Source organism: Cyprinus carpio, unplaced genomic scaffold (assembly GCF_018340385.1).
Source record: "Cyprinus carpio isolate SPL01 unplaced genomic scaffold, ASM1834038v1 S000006476, whole genome shotgun sequence".
Lineage (NCBI taxonomy): Eukaryota > Metazoa > Chordata > Actinopteri > Cypriniformes > Cyprinidae > Cyprinus > Cyprinus carpio.
Window position 1 is genome coordinate 32,240 of NW_024879151.1, and position 25,640 is coordinate 57,879.

General features: G+C 38.3%; 1 long non-coding RNA gene and 1 pseudogene across 1 annotated transcript; one reads left to right on the forward strand and one right to left on the reverse strand.

Annotated features, from left to right (window-relative positions):
- Positions 1 to 694: 694 nt before the first annotated feature.
- LOC109077992 lies at positions 695 to 11,959 on the reverse strand (annotated as a pseudogene).
- Positions 11,960 to 20,406: 8,447 nt separating this feature from the next.
- On the forward strand, positions 20,407 to 20,937 carry LOC122143637. Its single transcript, XR_006159292.1, has 3 exons — positions 20,407 to 20,525; positions 20,646 to 20,737; positions 20,846 to 20,937. It is a non-coding gene; the product is annotated as an uncharacterized LOC122143637 (long non-coding RNA).
- The last annotated feature ends 4,703 nt before the right edge of the window (positions 20,938 to 25,640 follow it).

Consider the following 25,640-nt stretch of genomic DNA (forward strand, 5'->3'; position numbering starts at 1 on the left):
AACACAAAACACAATTACATCATTTTTCTCATGCTAAACAACATTTAATGTATCTGCATCACTGTAAGGGTAGGTTTAGGGTTGGGGTAGGTATAGACTTTAAAAAAACACAATCTAATAGGTAGAAAAAATATATTTATTGATGGTTTCCTGTAAATGTATCCTTTCTTGCTTCAAACGCGAATATAACACATAATTACTGTATTTGCATTACTCTAAGGGTAGGTTTAGGGTTATGGTATGTGTAGATGTTAATAAACCATAATTTTATTGACAGCATTTTTCGTTGTCGAATTGTACTACCCACTGTTTTAATGAGAGGTAGGGAAATCTGACAGCGTAGGACAAATTGACAGAACACCGGTCGACCCATCAGCTCTGCAGCTTCATGCAGGACCATTTCTGTAGGAAGTGTGTGAAAAATGGGACACTGGAATTCATTTTTCTCAGACATTTGAAGTCAATTGTCCTTGATTTCACTGCAAGTGTTGTGTAGAAAACTGCTGATGTGGAGAAATTACTCCTGCTGCCACCAGATGGTGGTAAAATATAACTATGAAGCATAAAGGGACTTCCACTGCTGTGATCCTTCACATATTATATATAATATTTTATTTTTATTATTTTTTTATATATATATATATATATATATATATATATATATATATATATATATATTATATAATATTATATTTATAATTTTTTTAAGAGAGGACATTCAGACTCTGAATGTGAATCTGTGCTCATCTTTAATCTCTGGAGGTGTAACAGCAGAAACAAACGGAGCGGATGAATACTTTCAGAAGGCACTACGGCGTCAGGGAACTGCTGAGTGTGAGCCACGGGACGGAGCTGAAGAAGGGGTGACACTTGATGTCGCTCACGCCGCCGCCTCCTGACCCCAGACGATAACACACATCAAACTGGAGCAGCTGCGGGACACGGGAAGAAGAAAACAGCAGCAGCGGCTCAACCTCTGACATTATTAGTTAGGAAATGCACAAATAGAACAGAAAACAAGCATGAAAAGCATTAGAACGAGACAGGCATACAGGGTACAGATTATGCATAGGTGTAACTGATAAGTATAATTTACAATGCTTTCAAGCTTCATTCATCCATGTTCTTAGTATTTCATGTACTGTAATATCATGAAAAAGAGGACACTGAATGCCCATTTTCCACAGTTTGGTATTATTCTTTAGGGTCTTCATGATATGTCTGTATCAAACTTTGGATAAAATTCCTCAGTGGTCATGTAAAACTTCACCCTTTTACCTGGTCAGAAACAGTTCTGGTCACAGTGAGCCGTTTCGGTGCATGTCTCTTTAAATGATAATGAGCTAATGCTCACCCCTCCCCTCTCTTCTGTTTTTTGGGTATTCTGTGGCAGCTACCCTCAGAAAGAAAACTAATCCACTGCGTGAAAATGACAAGACTCTTACATTCACTTTTACATCCAACTCCGAAACACCTGCAGTGCTTACGAGACACTGTTGTTGCTACAGAGGAGAACATTGCAGACAGTGTACAACTGGCTAAGGGTGGAGATATGCTAATATGGGACAGTCTGTCAATGGCAGTGGGCGGGGCCTGAGCAGTATGACATCATACTGCGCAGGAAATCTAAATGGTTTAATAATTTAGACTGTTTTGGGGAGTGAATGGATTTTTATTTTATTACATTTATTTTTATTTACATTTATATGCAAACGCTCCCCTTCAAGATGTATTTATGTATCATATTTATGTTTTTCCATACAGTATTCATGTAAGACAAACTGCAGATGTGAGTCTGGATTTGGGGTTCTCGTCTGATTTTAACGCAATGTAAACTGCATAAAATGTAACAACACACAGACTGAGGTCTCATGTCGAGCTAAAGAAACTGTTTAAAGTGTTTATTGTCTAGTTGAACTCAAGAAAGAAGTCTGTTTATCCTCTATTACAGTGATTCTCAAACCTGTCCTGGAGTACCCCCTGCTCTACACATTTTGTATGTCTCCCTCTTCTATCACACCTGATTCAACTCATCAGCTCAGTAGTGGAGACTGCAAGACCTGAAGGGTGTGTCAGATAGAGGGAGACATACAAAACGTGCAGTGCTGAGAGTACTTCATGGAGAGGTTTGAGAATCAGATGACACATAGTTAATGAAGAGGTCCACTGAAGCTCCTCTGACCTTGCCTGGTCCAACCCAAAGAGTTATGCTGCATTCAAGTCCGTTCACAGCTACCATATTTATACATATCATTAAACTCATAATTAAAAATAATGACCATTGTGACATCATGTAAACACAGAAATGGCATCGGCCTCAACACTTAAAGGACATCAATGAGATACTGCTACATATTAGCGTTTGAAGTTATTTCATAATCATGCTCTGTGTACTTTCTTTGTTTTTGAAGAACATATAGAGGTGTGTTAAAGGGGTCATATGATGTGATTTCAATTTTTCCTTTCTCTTTGGAGTGTTACAAGCTCTTGGTGCATAAAGGAGATCTGTAAAGATGCGAAGACTAAAGTCTCAAACCCAAAGAGATATTCTTTATCAAAGTTAAGACTTGTCCACACCCCCCTGAAACGGCTCGTTCTAACACACCCCCACATCTCTACGTCACTGTGTGGGAAGATTTGCATAACATCACCCAAATGTTCATGCAAAGAAAGAAGGCATAACTTTGATTCTCTCTGTTGCCGCTGGCGCCATGTTGTGGAGACACTGTGTGATTCACTGTGAAAGCAAAACTACTTTGTTTGGTCTTCCAAAAGAGGACACAACTAGAAATCATTGGTTAAGACGCGTTTCAGAAGGCAGGGCATAGAGGAGAAACAATAATGTACATTATGTGGAAAATAATGTGTTTTTTGAACCTTAAACCACATAAACACATTTCATTACACCAAATACACAAAATAATGTTCTTTTTAGCAACATCATATGACGCCTTTAAAGTAGAAATAAAGCATTCCCTGCAAAAAGAATTTCAGTGGTTCCTATAAAGTTTACAAAACCCAGCAAACCCAGCAGCACAGTCCTGCCTTGCAAACACTGAGCATACGGTCTATGAGTCTGCATTGAGAGAGCAGGTACCTCAGTGAGAAGCGAGGCGGCTGCGGTGCTGAGGAACTCTGGGATACGGAGCGGAGTGTGAGGGTGAACGCCTGTAGGGTGACACTGCCACAGGGGCTGCGGAGAAACAGATAAAAACACAGTCTCCTCTCAAGATGGTCAAGAAGATTTTGTGTATTTTTAATTGAAGTTGTGCAATTTTGGGAACTTCTATAATACTTCAACAGCCTGAATAACTACCTCTGTATATGACAAAACACTGGCAAATTCAAACATAAAACACAGCAAGGACTCTCATCCAGCAATCTGGGCCATTTTCAGTCATTCATGGTTTAGTTTTAAGATAAAAAGAACTGCTTACCGTGCCAGTAAGAAGCTCATATAATAAAGCTCCACCAATCACACGACTCGGTGATTTTTGACACGCCTCCAATCTCTGCTCCAATAACAAATACAACTTCTTATTACATCTCAAGAGAACAGAATGTGTTAGTAATAGTGAAAACCCGTTTTAAATACTTCACCTGGTGCACAGTACATCTCTTCCATTGCGTTCAGGTTAATTTCAGGCTGAACCTCTGTTCACTGTCCAAAGTATGTAAGACACGCCACACCTGTGTGCAATATGTTTGAGCAACTAAATCTTTATTTCGTGAAACACACACACACACACACACACACACACAAAAGAGAGATATTGGACCGAATGTCCAAGCTACTTTTTCCATACAATGAAACTGAAAGGTGATTTACACTGTCAAGAACAGAAAAGGACAAAAACATTTCATTCAAGTAAATAAACAGTCATGAAGTCCAATATTCCAAGTCTTCTAAAGTCATATGATGCTCTGTGATGGGAACATACCAACATCACCAAGTCTCATTTGCAGTCAAAAAGATCTAAAGCTAAATCCAACGGTAAAGAACCAATACAGTTTAGCAACAATGAGCTGATGGTAAGGCTAACATTGTTAATGGTCCAGCTGACTTTTTTTTACCTGCATCATGACACATACACTTTTTCAGGTCTTTTTATTTACATGGGTGAATTAATGATGATTTTTGGGTGAACGATTCATTTACTATAACAGATAAACAAATATATATATACAAACCCAATTCCAAAAAAGTTGGGACACTGTACAAATTGTGAATAAAAACAGAATGCAATGATGTGGAAGTTTCAATTTTCAATATTTTATTCAGAGTACAACATAGATGACACATCAAATGTTTAAAACGTCTGGGGGCTGAGGAGACAAGTTGCTCAAGTTTAGGAATAGGAATGTTGTCCCATTCTTGTCAGGCTTCTAGTTGTTCAGCTGTCTTAGGTCTTCTTTGTCACATCTTCCTCTTTATGATGCGCCAAATGTTTTTCTATGGTGAAAGATCTGACTCCAGGCTGGCCATTTCAGTACCGGATCCTTCTTCTACGCAGCCATGATGTTGTAATTGATGCAGTATGTGGTCTGGCATTGTCATGTTGGAAAATGCAAGGTCTTCCCTGAAAGAGACGACGTCTGGATGGGAGCATATGTTGTGTCTAGAACTTGGATATACCTTTCAGCATTGATGGTGCCTTTCCAGATGTGTAATGCTGCCCATGCCACACGCACTCATGCAACCCCATACCATCAGAGACGCAGGCTTCTGAACTGAGCGCTGATAACAACTTGGGTTTGTCCTTGTCCTCTCTTTAGTCCGGAGACATGGTGTCCCCCAGTTTTTCCAAAAAGAACTTCAAATTTTGATTCCTCTGACCGCAGAACAGTTTTCCCCTTTGCCACAGTCCATTTTAAATGAGCCTTGGCCCAGAGAAATGCCTGCGCTTCTGGATCATGTTTAGATATGGCTTCTTTTTTTGACCTATAGAGTTTTTAGCCGGCAACGGCGAATGGCACGGTGGATTGTGTTCACCAACAATGTTTTTCTGGAAGTATTCCTGAGCCCATGTTGTGATTTCCATTACAGTAGCATTCCTGTATGTGATGCAGTGCCGTCTAAGGGCCCGAAGATCACGGGCAATCCAGTATGGTTTTCCGGCCTTGACCCTTACGCACAGAGATTGTTTCCAGATTCTCTGAATCTTTGGATGATATTATGCACTGTAGATGATGATAACTTCACACTCTTTGCAATTTTTCTCTGAGAAACTCGTTCCTGATATTGCTCCACTATTTTTCGCCGCAGCATTGGGGGAATTGGTGATCCTCTGCCCATCTTGACTTCTGAGAGACAATGTCACTCTGAGATGCTCTTTTTATACCCAATCATGTTGCCAGTTGACCTAATAAGTTGCAAAGTGGTCCTCCAGCTGTTCCTTATATGTACATTTAACTTTTCCAGCCTCTTATTGCTATGTGTAGGAATGTGTCTTATTTGGAATGTGTAGCTCTCATGAAATCCAAAATGAGTCAATAATTGGCATGACATTTCAAAATGTCTCACTTTCAACATTTGATATGTTATCTATATTCTATTGTGAATAAAATATAAGTTTATGAGATTTGTAAATTATTCCATTCCTTTTTTTACTCACAATTTGTACATTGTCCCAAACTTTTTTTCGGAATCGTGTTTGTATATATATATATATATATATATATATATATATATATATATATATATATATATATTCGATTAATTAATTAGTTTTGAGTTTTATCACGGTATACGGTATTATCACGGTGTTCAGTTCCATGGGGAAAAACGGGTTAAAAAAAATAATCAACTTCAGTGTTTTCCTCTTAGAAACAACTTTAATTATTACAAAAAAGTACCTCAAACATGTAAATACAAATAAATACAAATAAATAAAACCACACAATAATAATGTATAAAGTGAGCATTTATATCAAACTGAATAAAGTGCAAACTGAACAAAATAACTTTTGGTATTTGTTTTTAATATATTTAAGAGCAAAAGAAAACAACTATAAAGATCAACAACAAAGTCTGCCATGTTTTTGTCCTCCAGATTAAAGTGCAAAAAAATATGAGCATGTTCATTTTTTCTGGCTTGAGCTTTTGAGGTGAAAGGATGTGTCTCCTGGCCCTAAATACCTCTCAGAAGGAACACTTGTAGTAGGAATGCAGAGAAACTTTTGAGCAACTCAACTTGTTCTTCAATAAACCTCTGCAGCATTTTCTGAGTCGATCCCCATCTATGGACTACATCACTTCTAGATTTCTACATCAATCCTAGAATATCTGAGTTTGATCCTGGTACTGTGAAACTCAGACAGCCCTGAGCAGGTTCCAAAGCATTCCGAGCTTTGTTCAGATCTATGCAAGAGTCAATGCGCTCAATGTGGACATCATTTCTTAGAAGGTTGAAAGTGACATCAAGACGATCCCGGGTATCCACAATCACACAGGGATGAATGGGAAAAGGAAAATTATCCTGAGGTAAAGACTTGAGACCACTGGGTAGACCAATAGAAGGAAGCTCATTATCTGTCCTGGTTGCATACAAACCTAGAGAACCCCCCTGCTGGCATCCTGAATCTTCATAGTAGGAGTGGGTTATGCAGTTCTCAAGACAATGTTTTGTTGGGCTGCCTGGATTCTCAAGAGGTTTAGTTCTTTCATAATTCTCATTGAGGTAAATCTCTTGGCAGAGAGCAGGCAGGGTGTAGCTGTTCTTCAGATAGATCTTGTGCTGGTTGGGGCTGAAGCATTCTGGATGCTTCCTGTCTTTCCTGATTGCTTTACTTCTAACCGTGTGAAGTCTGGAAAAGAGTCTTCCACCTGTAGAAAAGCAAAAGGCAATTTCAGGGAACATCAGGGTTCTTCCAATCTGTACCTTGATGTCCACTGTCTTCCAGAGTTGGCTCCAACCATAATCATACACCTGAACCAGTTAATCAAGGCCTTCAGCATTACTAGAAAATGAAAAGGCAGATGAGTTTTACTGGGGTTGGAGCTAAACACTACAGGATTGTAGACCTCCAGAACAAGATTTGAAGATTCCTGATATACTTTTTTTAGTGTGTGCAACAAACAATATTCCCATGTATGAACTCTGCATCAGAAATGCTTAACATTTTCCCTGAGTATTACCTCTTGACTCTAGACCATCTCTTTCATTATTAGACTTCAGCACTGATTTGGATATTACAGAACAGCGGTGTCCGATTCTGCTTCTGGAGACCTAATGACTCTAGCCTTTGAGGTCCACTATCCAGCAGGGTTTTACTCCAATCTTGACAAATTCACCTGCCTGTAGCTTTATAGTAATCCTGAAGACCTTGATTAGCTTGTTCAGGTCTGTTTGATTAGGGCTGGAGCTAAACTCTGCAGGATAGTAGCCTTCCATCGACCAGGATTGAACACCTCTGGTGTAGAGCATAATATTATTTTGGATTTGTGTTGAGAATCATGTTGGTATTTGTGAACAGGCTTTAGTGTGGTTTAGATCCTTCTTATCAGATCACTATCTCTGTGATGAGAAGCTGTCCATCTCAAACAGGTTAAAAACGGAGTGCTGCAAGGCTCTGTCATTGGACCAAAGCAGTGTTTCACAACCCTTTTTCTGAAGGCACAACAGCAGTACACATTTTGGATATCTCTCTTATCTGACCCATCCATTTCAGGTCTTGTACTTCCTACTAATGGGCTGAAAAGTTGAATCAGGCGTTTTTGAGTTTAAGAGTTTAAAAAAAAAATACTGTTGGAGTGCCTCCAGAAACAGGGATTGGAAAACACTGGACCAATGGCTTCTGGATGAAGTGTCTATAGAGGATGTAGGGTCTTATCATATAATAAAACAAAACAATAGAATTATCCTTCATGTTTAAGACACAAATACACAAACATACACAATCACACAATTAAAACACCCATCTTTTAACTACAAAAAAAATACTAAAACTCCATTAGAAAAATATCATATCATAAGATTGGGTTCCCCAGCAGAATGTTGGTTCCTTTTAAGGTTTGTTCCTCATTTACCATGTAGGACATTTTTCCTTGCTATTATCAGTTTTTGTCTTTAATTCTGTGAAACTGCATTAGAAAAATATACAATGTGAAAGTGCTACAGAAATAGCCTGGATCAACTCACCTTGAACATGTTCTAGATGAAGGAACACAGTGTCTTCACTCACATAGTATTTTAGCAGCTTCACCATGAAGGGCACTCCCTGAGGAATGATGGTCGACCTCTCACGACTCTCCCAGCTCGACTTCGGTAAACTCTGTCCACCAAGCAGAATTTTTCACAGTTTAACAGGTAACACACTAGAATTGGGCTCTGATCCTAAACCTAGTGAGCTGCCTCTTCAAACAACCTTTTAAGGCAACATAAATGTGCTTGAGACATACACTGAAAAAAAAGGCTCATATCGCTTAGTATTTTTGTTTTGTTTCTAGTAGAAATATCTAAAAATTCTTAAATTAAGATGCATTTACCTGGTAAGAAAAATTTAGTCTTGTTTCTTGGGGAGGAAAAAATAAATAAGTAATTAAGTACATTTTGCTTAAAACAAGTAAAATTATCTGCCAGTGGGGTAAGTAAAATTTGCCTGGATAAAAGCGTCTGCCAGATGAATAAATATAAAAATTATCTTGTTTTAAGAATATTTTACTTACCCCACTGGCAGATATTTTTAACCCTGTTTTAAGCAAAATGCACCTCATTTCATCTTTGTTTTGTTTTTTCCCTGTAAACAAGACTAAATATATTATGTCATTTTGCTTACCAAGTAAATCTTAATTTAAAATTTTTTTTTTTTTTTTTTTTTTTTTATAAATATAATTTGAGTGGAAACAAGACAAAAACACTAAGGAAGATAAGCCTTTTCTCTTTTTTTGCAGTGTAATGCCCGTTCCAAAAGGTAATGTTACTGCAAGATGATGGTTTCAGAATTTCTCTTTACAGAAAATAACAGTAATACCTATATTAACATATTTACTATAATAATTAAAAAAAAAAAAAAAATATTTATTATTCGAAATTGTAAAGTATCTGAATACCATTTTATAACTCCTTTATCTCCTTTAGTTCTGCTGACTTAAAATTTAGCATTTTTTGTTTTGTCCACCCCTCTCTGTGATATCTATTTAAGCTGTAGTTTAATATCTCAAAATGTCTGGTTTGTAAAGCCCCAGATGAGTTTGTACTTGGATTCAGGCACAGCAGCTTTTAACAGGATCAATCCAAGCAGACTCGCAGTTATAACAGAATATGTGAGTGTATTCCCAGAGCTGGATCCAGTTGGCTGGCCTGATTTCAGCAGGCACTCACACAGCTGTAGTCAGACCATTCCTGAAAGGAATCCATACACTACAACACGTCTGTCTCAAATGCCTACCTTAACAATAAAAGTCTCCTTGCTTCTCAAACTTTCAACCGCCTTTAAGTTTCTGGAAGATAGAGAAATGACCGGCTAGTTGTCAACCACAAGAAGCCTGAGCGGAGCAGATATTTCACACATACCTTATCAATGATTCTATGAATCTATCCAGCTTTAAAAAGCTTGAGTATTCCAAGTGATGTTTTGTTTTACATAAAAATAAAAGAAAACTTCAGTAACGTGAGGCTGAGGAAAGGATAAGAGAATGCTCACTTCTCATCTCATCTACATAAAAGTGTGGCTATAAAAGTAAAAAACTCAAACCAAAAAGTTCAGTGGAAGCCCAAACAGATATGCTGTCATGCACACTCATCACCTACCCCTAAATGAGTGGATCCTTCAGACATGTTGTCTTGTAAGTAAGAGATGAAGATCTCCTCGGCTCTCTTCAGATATTGAGTGGTCTTTCATTTCACGGCTTCACCTCTCTCTTTATTTGGATCCACTGTAAGACACGGAAACCTCTGCATTAGTGTGGAGATCTGTGATTGACTCTCAGCTAAATCCTGGCCTTAATCTTAATGCCTACCGGAATATCTGCCATGTTATTGGTTTTTTATCTAATGTAGGTCTACGGAAGATCTGTGTTTCATGGAAATCATCAAAAAATATATAAATAAAAATACAGTACCCAGGAAGTTCCCAGGGTACAAGTGTTTTTGTTTTCCTTTTCTCAACCATAATAGCTCATGCTGTGGAGTAAATTACATTTTGTCACGTTCACAATTGAAAATGTCTGTGTAGATGGAATTGGAGTCATAAGATTCATTTAAAAGTCAAAATATTTAGCAAATTTGGGTGGACTGCACCTGTTGCCAAGGGTTGTGGAGTTTTTAAAACACTCTGTCTAATTACTGTACCTCTATGTATCTTGGTATTGCTTTTATGTATATGTTTCCCCTGGTTTAACCACAGCAGCTGACTTTCTGTCATGGTCCCCAGCAACTCTCATGATTCTTGCCATTTACATTTAGTCATTTAGTCATTTAGCATATTTGGATCAAAAACTGATCTATAGTGCACATTACAAATAAAATGTTTATTTTGCACACCCTTGTTTTCTCAAATGATAAACACAACATAAATGAAAGATTTACTGTGCAGTGTAGTCAGCGTTAATGATTGTGACTGGAGTTTTTGCAGGAGCTCAGACGGTGAGCTTGCACTGAACTGAAGTGATTGACAGCTTCAGTGATTTTAAAGACTTTTTACTTACTCTTTATAACCCACTCCCAATCTGAATAAAAGTTTTATTTTTCATGCTGCTAACCACACACTATAAAGTTTTGGGAGAATGAACGTCCATATTTAAACGTGGGCATTGATTACCCAAAATTGTGACTAATTGACCGTCGTATACCAATAGCAACAAAACGGAGGGGTGGGGTGGGTGGTTGTGGATTAGTCAAAATAGATCTATGCATGAAGTCTAGTAGTAGTAGACTGGAATAGACCTTGCCACTTCTTCTAATTACACGTTATGCATTTCTTTGATCTCATTTTATTACTGCCTAATGACTTTCACAGCATTGTTTACTTCTTTGAAAAATATTTGAAGACTGAATGATGTTTTAATGTTTCCTAGTATGATTTTTAAGTATTTTGTTCCGTCTTTGATCTTCCTTTGGTTTAGTTTCTGTTTTCATGGTTGCCTTGCTTTCAGTCTACTCTGTGTATTTACAGCCCTTGTGTGTTCATTTAAATACCTTATTTTCATTCATCATTTCAATATTTCAATACAATACATAATAATTAAAATTATAAACATAACAAAAAAAATAAAAATAAAAACATACATGGTCTATTATTGTGATAGACATATACTTATATTATTTGGTTGAGTTTTTAGATCATATGTATTATTATATTATTATTTTTATTTTTCAAAGTATTGTTGATTTTATAATTTGGATGTTTTGTTTTTCTATGAATTGAATATTTATTTATTTGTTTGGTTTGTAGCTAAAGAATTCTATTTGCCTTTTTTTGGATTTTGTTTGTTTTTATTACATTAAATTAGAAGTGTGAATCAAGGCAACCGAGTTGCCTCTTTAAATCAAACAAATTATTTTTAACAGTCTTTGGCCATACTTTTGGTCTGCACTCCTTTTATTTGTGTGTGCAAAATTTTTTGTTTTGTTTTAAAGATCTGGTTGTTTCACTACTTAGTCTATCTTTTCATGTGTGCTATATATATTGTGATGAAAATTATATATGGCAACTGTAACACTGCAAGCCATTATGCCCAGAGGACATAACAAGTAAGGTTGTTTCCTTTACCTTCGACGCTCCATTGAGCACGCAGATCGACTCCAGTCTGTATGTAGCTGTAATGCCGCATCATAGTCTTCCATTGAACATCTCGGTCCCCAGTTGCCATGCGAATCCGTGGGTCTGCCCAAAAACATCTAGCAGATAGTCTTTCTTTGCCATATTTGTCAGTCAGCTGGAGGGGGCAGGCATCCACAGGAACCAGAGCCAGGTGTTGGATCGGTAGTTGTTGAAAAAACACTTTGAAGTGGAACATACTCGCGGTCATTAAAGACAGACCTCCAGAAGGCCCCTTCACACACACGTGAAACAAACACCAGAATCCAGTTCACAACACACATCCAAAATAAAAAATCAAAAACACAACACTCAACACCAGTACCACCTCACAAAACATTCAGTTTTTTAAGGACATATTAGTTCAGGCAGTGCTGTGGTACGGAAATATGTCATTTAAATTCAGACTAAAACACAGCTTAACTTGGTTCTCTTCTATTTGTTTTAATTATAATTTATTTATTTTTTTATTAGAATCTTTACAGTATTTTTTACTTTTTTATTGTTCATTTTATTTCATCTGTTCTTAAACACCTTTTGAATAATTTTTATATAAAGCATTATACATGAACTACATATACATGAATTACCATAAATTACCATTAATGTGCTATATAAATAAAATTGCCACAATTTGTTACATTGATTTAGAATCTCTGGAAGCTTATTTCCACCATGCAATATAATAATAAAAAAGGTAACAAATTCTAATTCCTGACTCTAAAACTCACAATCCCAAGATATAAAATCAAAGGTCTGAGAAAAAAAAGTCACAATTCCGAATTTCCAGATATAAACTTAAAATTCTCAGAATAAAAAAGCTGTTATTAACACTTAAAATTCTCACGACTATAATAAAAAGTCTTTGAATTGTGATATAATCTCTCTTTGAAGATATAAAAAACTGGAAAATTCCAAGAAAAAATAAGTCAGAATTGTGAGCTATGAACTTGCAATTCTGTGAGGAAAAAAAAAAAAAAGAAAAGGAAGAAGGAAAGAAAAAAAAAACCTCCTTTACAGAAAAATAAAAAAAAACCTTTACAAAAAACTTTTATAATATTTTTACACAAAGACAGGAACTATAAGCTTCCTCAAGAAATCAGACCTGATGTCGCATCCTGGGCATCCAATCAGAAATTGTAGAGTCTGAACTCCCTGTTTTATCAAATTAGTAAAAAATGAACCACAATGCACTATGGCTCACCCTTTGCACCTGAGATCTTCACATAAAAACAGGCCGTGTGGGGACTCAGTGTTTCCATTCTGAACAATAGTCTTCCCGGGCCTTCAGCCACTTAACCTGAATAAAAATATTCACCATATATTGAAGAAAAGAGACCGTGTGAAATACTCACTGCTTTCTCATGAAGGCAAAGCCCAGGCAAAAGGTATTCGATCCTGTAATGTTAATCTTCTTCTAACAAAAAAAACATTATGGCAAGTCAATTATATTTTACAGCACTTTACACACTCACACGCAGCGTGGAGAAAATAAAAAAAAATAATGCAGAAATGATGTATTACATTCGACTATTAATTCCTGATGTCTTGATACACAAGCATGAGGACAAGTACTACATCACTGTACACCCCACTGACCAACATAACAAAACCAAACATGTTTTTTTTACACAATGTGAAAAAATAATAAAACAATGTGAAAGAATACAAAGATCAAAACAGATTGTTAATTCTTATATGATCCGCTCATATAAGTAACTTTTTTTTCCCCAGGGATGAACCTATAGAAGTGTGTACAACAACAACACGTTCACAACAGATGTAACATGTAAAAATTATTCCTGTGGCAGTATAGTAAAGATAGAGAATGAATGAATAATTGATAAGGATTATTAATATACATACCGTAAAAAAAAAACTAATAAATAAAACATACATTTTATGCCGAATGGCGCAACATTTTCCTTTTTCGAAACAGTACAAAAAAATGAAGCTACAAACTTAAACCTTATCAAACACCAAACAACAAATCTATATATATATATAGATAGACCTTATTAAACAAGTACAGAAACCGGGAGCACCATAGACAACGGCCTCCCAAAGACGACTGGGGGGGGGGGGGGGGGGGCATTTACAAGACGCCAAATACAGACTCATAATATGTAAGCAAGAACGCATTGATGGATAAACGCAGGAAGCCGGTGACGTCACGCCTGACCTCAGCCCATTATTTTAATAAACTACATAACAACAATTACAGAGCGGCTCGCGTCCTGAGCACTGCTGGGCCTATTAATTACATAATTACAAACATGAAAAGAGGAAAGCGAACTTGTGTCGAGACCCCTCGCCTCATCCTCCAGCATCCGCTGCGCTTCATCTTCCTGCCGCGCCAAAACACAGTCGCAATAGCTACTCGTCAAAATGTCGACGCAATGGTTCAAGGGATCGGCGCACTTGTTTTTTGACCCAACATGGGATATACCTTTGACGTCCATTTTTTGTCAAACGTTGGGGGGTAGTTCCGATAGACTTTCTATGGAACTAAACAGCGTTGAAATTTGACGTCTTGTTTCAGCACACCACAACCCATTGTCTGCCTCGTATGGATCTAGACTACAACTAAATAAAAATAAAAAGGAACAGGTTACAAAAAATGATCTATGCCAAGGTGAGTCAAATGGCGGCCCCCAAATGGCGGGTTTTTGATGTTTAAAAAAGCCTCGCAATCTGATATCAAAGCGCCCGCAAAGGTTTAGCGCGTTCATCAGCGGTGAGTTTAACAACGACCTCACCTGCAGGGAAAACGGCATTCAGAGATGAGTTTAACAACGCTCACCTGCAGGGGGGGGGGGAAAACGGCATTCAGAGGTGAGTTTGACCAAAGCAACCGCTCGCTGCAGGTAAAAACAGCATTAAAAGGTGAGTTTAACAACGCTCCAAGGCACGTGCAAGTAAGCAGTTTAAGCGTTTTCTTATCATTGGTAGGACACACCGCTTTTTAACTATGAGCATGCTGGATAACGTATTTTTATCAGATGGAGGTTTTGTTGATTTTAATAAATGCATATAAATGCATACGATTGTGTTCAATTAATCTTTTTTATTATTATTATTAGTTATTATTATTATTAAATCCTCAAAATTAATAACGCTGACGTCACCGTATGGGCGATCCCAAGGTTCCATTGCGATTTTTTCCATCGGTAAGTAAAGTAATGTTTAGAAGGCTTGAATTAATAAAGATCGATACTATTCTTACATTTACACATCAAAAAAACTGTTGACTCAGGCGACAAGAAGTTGTGTTTAGGAAACTTTACATTTTTTAAGGTGGCCATATCTATGACGATAATAATGGAAAACATTCTAAAAAAATGGCTTTCTGTACCAAATGTGCAGGCTAGCAAAGTTAGCTAATTGAATTCAAGGTTAATTTTTTGTCGCATATAATCATGTAAGGTACAATCATAAGAGAATGTAAGATTTCATAATGAGACTACGGTTACAGCAGCTATAATGTATTTCTGCGTTGGGATTCGTCTTGTGGTTGTATGTCGTTGCTCTTTCTTGCCAAGTGTTTTGTGCCCATTTATATACAGTAAAATTCTATCACAGGGAAAAGGAAATAAACCAGTTAAAGAAATATTTTTCCTTGTTAGTACAAAAGTAGAAGTATAAACTTATAAAACATATTAAAAAATGGCACTGATTATCAGCCAAACTGGCATTTTGAATGGTTGGTATCAATATCAGCCATGATTGTAAAGATCAGTCCATCCCTTTTGGAGCTATTGTATTGTGAGTTTTCAGGCAACACCCAAGCCCTACAGTATTCTGGCCTAATACTAATAAGCACCCACAGACCTCCCCGCCACATCCCAAAACCATGGGCAAACTTGACCAAACATTTTCTCAAGTTCTTAAAACTTTTCAGTTTTTCAGTATATATGTATTTGTATGTAGCAGATCTTCAAATCTGAATGTATTATCTTTCCCTTCTTCTCAACAGGTCCCCTGGTTCCTTCATCATTTATTTTAAAACTCTGTTTCAATTAAAAAGCAAAAAGCACAAAGGCACTTTTAAGAGAGCCACGTTTGTCTATTTAATTGTTGTTGGAGTCCGGCTAGTTCTCCGTGGTTCTTGCTCATTTTGCTCTTCCCCCTATCCCTTTAGTGTTGTTGTTTGTCCTGTTCGTCATGAGGGACCATTCCAATTTCGAACAGGTCCTGGATGAGCTTGATGAGCTTGTTGAACATTCTGAATTAAATTATGAACTCCAGAGCTTGGATGATTTCATTAATAAGATGGTCGGGCTGAGAACAGGAGGCAGCACCATCCACAGCCATCAACCTGTCAGGTGGTTGAAGAGAGACAGTGATGGAAATGTTTGTCTATGACAGACCAAGGTCATCCCGAAACCAAATGGGTCAGTTTTATTTTTCAGTTATATTACTTAAAGGGAGAACTCCTGGATTGTTCACATATATCTAAAATGGAGATGTAGATTGTTTTACCTCTTGGGATTGAATACATGAAATCAGTCATGTGTCTGGTATGAGATATGCAGTTTTTATGACATACTCACCAAAGGGGTATAGACAACGTAATTGGGCTAATAAAAGTTTGTATCATTGTGTGGAATAAAATGAGCTTGTCAAAATCTTTTGGAATTGTAATGCTGTAAAGTTTGATTTAGGTTTTATTTTCTGCTAACAGCTAGTCACAGCTACAGTCGTAAGGCTGGTGCTCATCCTAGAATGTTGGACAGCAGCGTTGAGCTAACCAACTACTGTCCTCCTGACACTGTTGGGTATGTTCTTTTTTTGTCGCTAGCAGTTCATTTTGTTTACAGATTCTAATAATTAGAATGTAAATTACATGGTTTTTTTGGCAACAGGATAACCGACAACATCCATGTTACATACTTTGATAGTGTAGAAATTATTTTTTTAAATATGATGTACTATTTTAACAGAGACTTTCCTTGAAGAGCTAAACCACTCACAGGGTGATGACTTGGATGATCAGGGAGAAACGGCACCAGCACCACCACGGGCCCGCTTCAGACTGGTCTACTCGAAAAAGTCTCCTCTCAGAGAGGTGAGAGAAAGAAAGAGGCCGGTCTGGTGAATACCATGGTAGCACAACAAAATGTGACAACTCAGATCTGCCAACAATGTGGCATCAGTCCAGCTGCTGTCCGTTGTCGTGACTGCAGACCCACAACCATTTTTCTGTGCTGATTGTGATGTCAGTATACACCGAAACCACGTATTCCACAACAGGGATGCAACCAATAGCTGGATTCTTTCAGCCATTGCCTCCAACAACCTGTGTCGTGGAGAGGGCTCTTTCCCAGTGTGGTAAGCTGTATTTCTTTTTTTTTCTTTCTTTTTTTGAGTGTCCCATTTGGGGCTGCACAATTAAAATGCAATCACAATTGCAATATGATCCAACGCAACTGCCTAATGGTAAAATCTGCAAATAATCATGCTTAGGTACATTTTGTGACATTTGACTTTTATATTCACGTCATCCTCCTTGACTGTGCAACTTCTGGTTGGTGGGTCTAACGTAGTTGCGTAAGTTATCAAGGGTTACAAAAATTCTGATTGGCGAACTTCAGTCAGTCAGTGGGTGTTAGTCTTGTACACTGGCTGTGCTTACCTATCAGAGGTGGCACAAATTAAAGAGACATTTGGAATATTGAACTAAATCAATCAAATCATTCACATTCAAAAATCATATTGGAAATGGTAAATCACTTTATCTGTCAGAAAAAAGCGCAATTATATATTGTGCAGCCCTAGTCCCATTCTCAGTATTATTTAAATAACTTTACAGTATATAATAGGCCTCTCAGGAATCTTTTGAGTACTTTCTCTGAAAAAACACACTTTATCTTTAAAGCTTTTCAAATCATTTATTAAAAAAAAATCATTACAGAATACTTCGAGTTAGTACATAGTACGATGCATGTCTTTAATCCCTGCATATGCTGTGTCTTTCAGGCAGTGTGTATTGTGCCGTTGGAGATGCCCAAAAAAAATATGTAGTTGTTCTCCAGGATCGTTGAGTGTCAACACAGGAAAGTTGTTGCTGTGGGTTACAATGAATGGTAAGAATAAGATGAACTTAAGGGAACATTCCAGATCAAGTGGCTCTAGTGTCCATATCACATTCTGGGCAAAGTGCCCATAGGGACCTGGGTTGGACTTTAACCTGATTCCACCCCATAGGGCTCTCCCACTTGCTTCCTGACCACTTTCCATTGTCCTATTTGAATAAAAAAAAAAACTGCTTATCTATTTCTATTCAAACGTTCCCTATAGTGGTCTGCGCTGGGCAGGATTTTCAGTCCTGCACCCCCCCCCCCCCCCACCACCCCCCCCCCCCCCCCCCCCCCCCCCCCCCCCCCCCCCCCCCCTTTCCTGCAATATTCGGTCCCGTTCTGCAATGTGTTGTTTTAGTCCCACTCCCATCCGCATCGATAACCGTATGTGCATCTCCCGCCTGTGAAAGACCACAGGATAGGCAGGAGGGATGTTCAGTTTTGCATTATTTCACGAAAAGATGCATTTGACAACTGAGAAAGACTGCCAGATGTCTGATTTTAAGTTTCTTGGTTATGACTGTACTATATGGGTGATTATAATGTAGGCTACTTTTCTTTAGAAATTCAAGAACATCTGAAGTAGCCCAGTGGTGTCCACTTCTTCTGTCATGCTTTCAATTTCAAGTTTCAGATAGAGCAGCGGGAAAGAATTGAAACCACGTAACAACATTGTCAGTTAGACTGCTTAAACACCTTCTTTTTTTTATTGCTGCCTAACATATCATCCAGCTGAACTATAATTACATGCACTACTTTCTCATTGGTGTATGTTGTTTTTACACAAATATTTAATTTGCGGAAATGCAGTGAGAATCATCTGTTTCTCCCGCACCAGCAAACACACCTGTCTCATCCCGGCCAGTCCCGCATAGAGCTTTCAAAACCTGTCCCGCGCTGCAGTCTTTTGTGTCAGGACATGCGGGAGGGACCTCTAGTTCCCAATTAATTTGTCAGAGTTGTGCATAATACAATGTGTTACTTGATTTTTCCAGGACGATATGATCTCAGTATGCCTGAGATGAAATGCGAGGCATGCAAAACACATGGAGCCCTGGAGTGGATGACTTAGTCCGTAATGACTACTGGCCTGCTACCCTTCACTTTTCCACAGTGTACTCTACAGATGTGTTTTATTCATATGAAGAGTTGAAGATGGCAGCACCAGGACTGTCATGCCAAGCATTTTTAAGAATGCTTGATCAACGAACTCTCCGCTTTGGCCGTGTGAGTATTAGTGGTGGGAATCACTAACAACTAGTACTAGTATTAACGTGTATTGTAGAATGACTATGGTGACATTATCAACACATTGATTATTATAATTGGAGCATGTTGATGATATCAAAACACAGTGATTTAGCTATACACCGATACATTGACAGAACGTCATCTAATATTCCAAATTTTTGTGTAAAAAAACTACCGCTCTGTAAAAAAAATCTAAATTCGTACACTAAAATGTAAAAATTTTTTGGTGTGATGTTTTCTGTCCGTGACATACAAAGAGCCAAAAGATTTCCAATGATGCACTGGGCTGAGCAGCTGCCTTTGGAGGCTCGATGGTGGAGGATTTGGCGTCACCTTTGACCTTACTGACTTTAGTTTACTGTGAATTATGTTGGCATGTTTTATTGTTCTGAAACAGATTGGGAAGATCACAGCAGACAGCTTCAGAAAAAGTTTTTTTGGGAGTGGGAGGCTGTTAGATTTGAGGTGGATAAGATCTGCAGGGAGGGAGCATTTTGTTGCCCTGCATGCACCCCAGACATGCTTGCTGTTTCTGTGGATGGAAATCGCAAGCACTACCGCTTTAAGAATGCAGCAAGGTACTTTCAAAATGTGTGTAATTTGCAGTGTTGTTAAAGGTAACCTTGGCTGTGTCATATTGAAGGTCAATGTGTATCTTTCTTTCATTTAGATCTGAAGAAAAAGCCTTATTTGATGGCATCTTCATTGCAAAAGATGATGAAGTAGAGAGATTTGTGGATTACATTCATTCTACCAATCCACCAACCATGTAAACTTGTTTTATAATATTTCTAAAAAAAAAAAAACACCAATAACATCTTGACATTGTTTGGGTGATTCCTTACTTTTTTTAACAACTTTTTTTTTTTTTTTTTCATTTTGTAGGTCTCTGGAAGAGGTGTCTGTGGAGGGGAGTGGTCAGCTGCAAGGGAAACGTCTCAGAAATCCTCAAGTAAAATTGATGAGGAGGGACTAGAGCTTGCAGTCTGTCGGCATGGAGTTTTTCTCACCGCTCTCAACATGTTCAGGGGAGAAATATTGCTTATCCCCTCTACCTGCAGAACAAGCTGGCAAATACGCCAATAAGCTTTTTTGCCATGGATGTAACCTGCAAGTACTGGCCTTACCTCAACAAAGTCACAAAAAGCTGCCCGGAGCTCCAGCACCTTCTGAGCATGAAACCATTCCTCTCATGTGTTTCATGCCAAAGCCCATGATTTTAAAAATGCGAGGTAAGAAAACTTACAATGTCATTGACTGTCCCTAAACACCCTGCAAAGGAATGTTGGCAGCTTTTAAGTATTTTCTTCAATAGGGTTAAATGGAGTGGAGCTTACCAGCAAGGGGCCGGATTGACACTTGGCGAGGAGGTTGAGCAGTGTAACGCCTTCCTCTCTAGGATTGCTGTGACCACGAAGCACATGTCCAAAGCAGGTAAGGTAACCACACACTGCACTAGACTGAAAGTGTTTACAAGAAAATTGTAGCCAGTGAGGGACATGTGGTGTTGTGTTTTTTTTATTTTATTTTTTTTTTTATTTTATTTTTTTGTAGGACATACTGACATGCTTACATTGATGGCCATGCGCTGGAATCAGCAAAAGTTTAATAACTTGGCTACTTCACTTGCCTGCCGATATCAGAAGGTAGAGATGAGTATTGTTATTTTCTTATATTGTAAATACCTTCTATTGTATATTTTTGTAGGTATAACATTTTCTCTACTTTCGTTTCCTTTTTTTTGTTATTTGAAGGCCACAAAACGTCTGGAAAGCCAACTTCAGGACCTGGAAAGCATGAGAATCCAGCTGGCAGTGACACAGGTTGAAGTTGAGGGCTGGGTCACATGATATTAAGGAGTGGGCAGAAGGTGAGAGTTATACTATTACTTCAATGTCTCAGTTCTGCAGAATAATGGGAGACATGCTTCTGCAAGTAATTATTGTTTTAAAATGAAATCATACATACACTGTTTTTTTTTTTTTTTGGTCATGTACTTATGCAATAAAAAATGCCAAATTTTAGTATGTACTATACACTATACACACTGGAAATTATGTTCAAAACAAAGTACCCCTGAAAGTACCTGAATGGTGCACAGTCCAGAAGTTTGGACATTTCTTGCAGTTAGTGGATCCCCATCTTGGCTACGTTGTAATTTTCTTTGGTACCCTGTTACATACGTTCCTATAACACGCTAATAAAATATGAAATGATTGAGACTCGCATGTCCTTCCTCTAGGAGCTGTGTTTTTTTTTTTATAAAGGGGGAAAAAAAAAGCAAAGAGGGATCATCCTTATGACTTCATTATAGCGTTTCAGTTACTGCCATGAAAAATGTGAAATGTTTACACTTTTTTTTTTTTCTTTTCAGCAACAACATCCCAAAAGAATGCCGATCTTGACGCAGTGATCAATAGAATAGAGGTGCTGGTGGCCAGCATTAAAAGAAGGTCCGTCAGCGCCTTTACAAAGACACCGATGGCAGCAAAGGTCGGGCCCGATCCGGCGCAAAATCAGAGAGGAGAAGGCCATTCTTAGCTCTGTTGTTGAAAAATACAACAGTATGGTTCCAGATACAAGAAAGAATCGCCTCGCCTTTGACATCATGTCTCTCTGACGAGACAGTTTGGCCATGGCAACTTTCACATGGTGGTATGTACACAAATCTGTTGACAAGTTTGTTTAATTCACAGTAGCAAAAAACCCACTAAGTATGCCTTATCCCCAGATTTTATCTCAGAATTTCTTTGAAAAATAATCATACTTATAATTGACTTATTTTTCCACGACTGTATCCCAGACGCTGTAGATCTGAAAACAAGAGGAATGCGTTTGATGTTGTGATGGCTATGAGGAGACTTGAGGAGGAGAAGAAGATTGTTTCTTTCTGAGATGGCAAAGCATTGGAAATCTCTCTCCACTCGTGCAGACACACTCAAGGAGATGTCATGCCAGCTTTCCAGTGAGGCATTGAAAAGTACACATTAAGTAATGCGTTGAAATACTATACTGTGCATTGGAATTTTTTTTTTCTGATAATGTTTGGTTTTACAAGGTGAGCTGTGGGATCTAAATGAAGAAGGGATCAAGGGTTTCCTCAGCTTAACTTTGAGAAAGAAGCAAGAAGTCACCAGAATGATGAAGCATGCAAGAGGCCAAGAGACTGTTATGCTAAAGTTTTGACTGGAACAAGTATGGACTTCCAGAATGATTGGGATGGATACGACAGTGACTCTGAATTGTCAGATGAGTTTTATGAGCTCTCAAGTGAGAAATGAGCATTAAGTCATTTTTGTTGCAGAGTTTCCTTTTTATTCTGTTTTATTTTGTTTATTTTTTCTCCCACTCTAACAATGCAGCCCTATTTCTGATAACGTAGGGGGTTGTCAGAAATGTTGCTGTGGGGAGGCCACCACGGTCAAATCAACATTGAGGAAACACTGTTTGTGTGTCAGATATGCTTGAATAATAGTATTCATCATATCTACATGTGACATTACAACAATAAATGAATGTAATTAATTTAAGTAACTGTTTTTCCAATAGTAATCTTCTGTTTATATGGTAGAACAAAACTGTGCGGAAAAGTTTGCAGGAAGGTGTAAATATGTGCATTGTAATAATAATAATGAACATAATTCCACTAATGTTCATCTGCTGTGGCAAATCTGAGTTTTCTGACAGTTTTTACATTGACACAACAAACCCATTTTTTTCTGAAGTTTGGACTCTTGCATCATCTCATGCTACAAATGGTCTCTGAAAGCCATCCTTGAAAGGACTTTTATCAGCTGCTTCTCATGTGCAGTGAAAGTACATAGAGGTTCAACAAATGCAAAAAAACTGGCCCAAAACTTGAAAATGTGACTTAATTATATACACAATAGTGGTTATTATATACACACAATTAAATTTTTCAGAATTTGGATGTTTAATAGGGAAGCCTCACTGAATTACTTCAAGATTTGCTTTAATAACTACATTTCCTGACTATATGAAAAACCTACAGTTGAGTGTTTTAAAAAAAATACAGCCTAATAGCTCGTTTGACTAATTTGCATTTGTTTTAACTTGTACTGTTTGAAAAACAAAAAAATAAACCATACAAACAGCAGAAGCATTTTTTTTTCATACATGTTATTTAATTTTCACATATTGTGGTTGAAAATATTAATAGCAGAGACTACAGGGGTCAAAAAAAACGGGCATGAGCATATTATGTTGTGAGCCTTTGATTTAAAATCACATTAAATTATCAATTTTTGGCACACTTCTTGCTCAGCCTTCTGCACAGCGCAGACACAAGGGAAGCAGACAGACTGACTAAAACGACTGTCTGCTCAGCTGCCTCACATCACAGAGGTCAGTTAATTTCTCAGCACATAGAGACTTTCACCTCCTATACTTTCAGCGGCGGGAGTCCGCAGGAACATCGTGTCGGACCGGTGGTGCCGGCGGGCCATCCTCCTGGAGGATACCATGGACGTCCAAACGACCTTAAGAGTAAACAATTTAATTTAGGGTTCACAAAGAAAAAAACAAAAACAATACGAGGTATTTATTCATACAGCTGACGAATATCAGATCCCTAGCATACGAACAAGACTTTCTTCAGTTGCTTTGATCATGCAATCTAGATTAGATGTGCTTGTTTAAAGTGCCTGGCTAAAACCTGATGAGTACATGATTTTAAATGAGTCCACCCCCCTCATTTGGCTTAGTTGTTGTGCTTGCACAGGGCGTGATGTGATGGGTCGTGACATAGTGGTCAGAAGTATCAGATGTCAGTAAATGTTGCATGTTGTCCATCTGCTGTTGCTCCTGCCTACTCTCTGTGTCATACTGGACAATAGCCCCCCTAGCTGGAAGGTGAATAAGGAGGAAGTGGGTGTAAGCCCTCATTTAGAGCAAACCAAGACTCATGCAGTGCCTCAGAGTGGCCACATACGGATACAAGGTGCCGTGAGATTACAGGCTAATCTGCAGGGATGGAGCAGCAGTGTGCACCCCAGAGGACTAGACGTGCAGGAACCACCGGCTGTGTGGATCCGCCCTGGCAAGCATAACCACCCCCCCAATGGGGTCAAATCCATGGTCAGCATTCTCCATACCTTGGATGGAGTGTCTAAGAGAAGGTGGCTCTGAACTTAAATATAGGAGTTGCGCCATCTAAATCGTCACATATCTAAAACCATAGCACTATTTGGACCTATGGTAGCTCAATTAAAACTTTAAATAATGACGGCCAATCCTATACTTCCAGCGCTGGATTCCGAGGCTGGTGGGTGCTGCCTGGAGGATACCATGATAACGGGACGCAAACTCTGGGATTGTCCAGAAAGAAGAAGAAACAAAACCCCAGGATTTATTCAAACAGTGACGCAAAATATAGCATCACAAGAGTTGGTTCAGTTGCTTTGACGCAATTCTTTTTTGTTTAAAGTCTATATCGCATCGGGCGACTTGACTTGGCAACTCTCACACTTCTCTTAACCGTTTCATTGAGCTGAAAAGGGTCCGTAAGTGGTCAGAAGCCAGATGCATGAGAGTTGAACCAATCCACAGCTCTGGCCTATTGGTGTGTATACTACTACCTTTGGCTGGAAGGGCTTTGTTTAAAGTTGGGTTTAATCCTAGAGTAAAGATCAGCTGTATGATAAAACAATATGTCAAGTGTTATGTGTGATGTAGAATTGGAAGATTCAAGGGAATATATCCCTCTCCAGGCAACAATAAAGGAGGGTCTGATCCTATCAAATCGCCCATCATCTGCAATCCATGAAATGTATCAAATCTACAAGTTGTAGTAGGACAAAATTGGTCAATTTGTGCCTCTAGCAAACACATCATTGGAATAGGTCTCACATGGGGATTAACAATATTTTGCATTCTGAACGAGGATACATTACTAGCCCTGCTTTGAAAATATGACCTCTGAACCTTGAAGTGAGTTCCATCTCAGATAGGGTTGTCATTCAGCACACTGAAGTGACACACACATAAGACCAGCAAGCGTATAGAAAGCTCTGGGTGCCACTCAGAACTGTCATTGTAGATAAGTGTGTCACCAAGTTTAACCCTGGCTGTTAGTCTGACTACATGTCAAATTGGTAGTAAGTTTATGTTTTTTTTTATTGTAACGATAGACAGCTGTATGATAAAACAATATGTCAAGTGTTATGTTGACGCATTGAAATCAAGGCAGATCCCAGGGTGTACAAAAAAAGGACACTATCGCCCAAATTACTGATCAATCTGCCAACACATGAAACTAAAACTCCCATGTTGTAGTAGCGCCACATAAACTGTCAACAGTGCTTATAGCGGGGGGAGGGTGGGGGGGTGGGGGACATGTTCGAATCCTGTGATTCTGCGAAACTTAGGTCTCTGCAGAGCAAAAGTGGGCGTTTATCACCATGTGGGTATTTTCAAACTGCTGGGTGTTTCTGAATCATGCAATCTAAGTGATCCCCCTTACCCAACCCCACCCCTAAACCTAACGTCACTATTACATAAACCAATCATGTATCATGGTGTAAAAACACC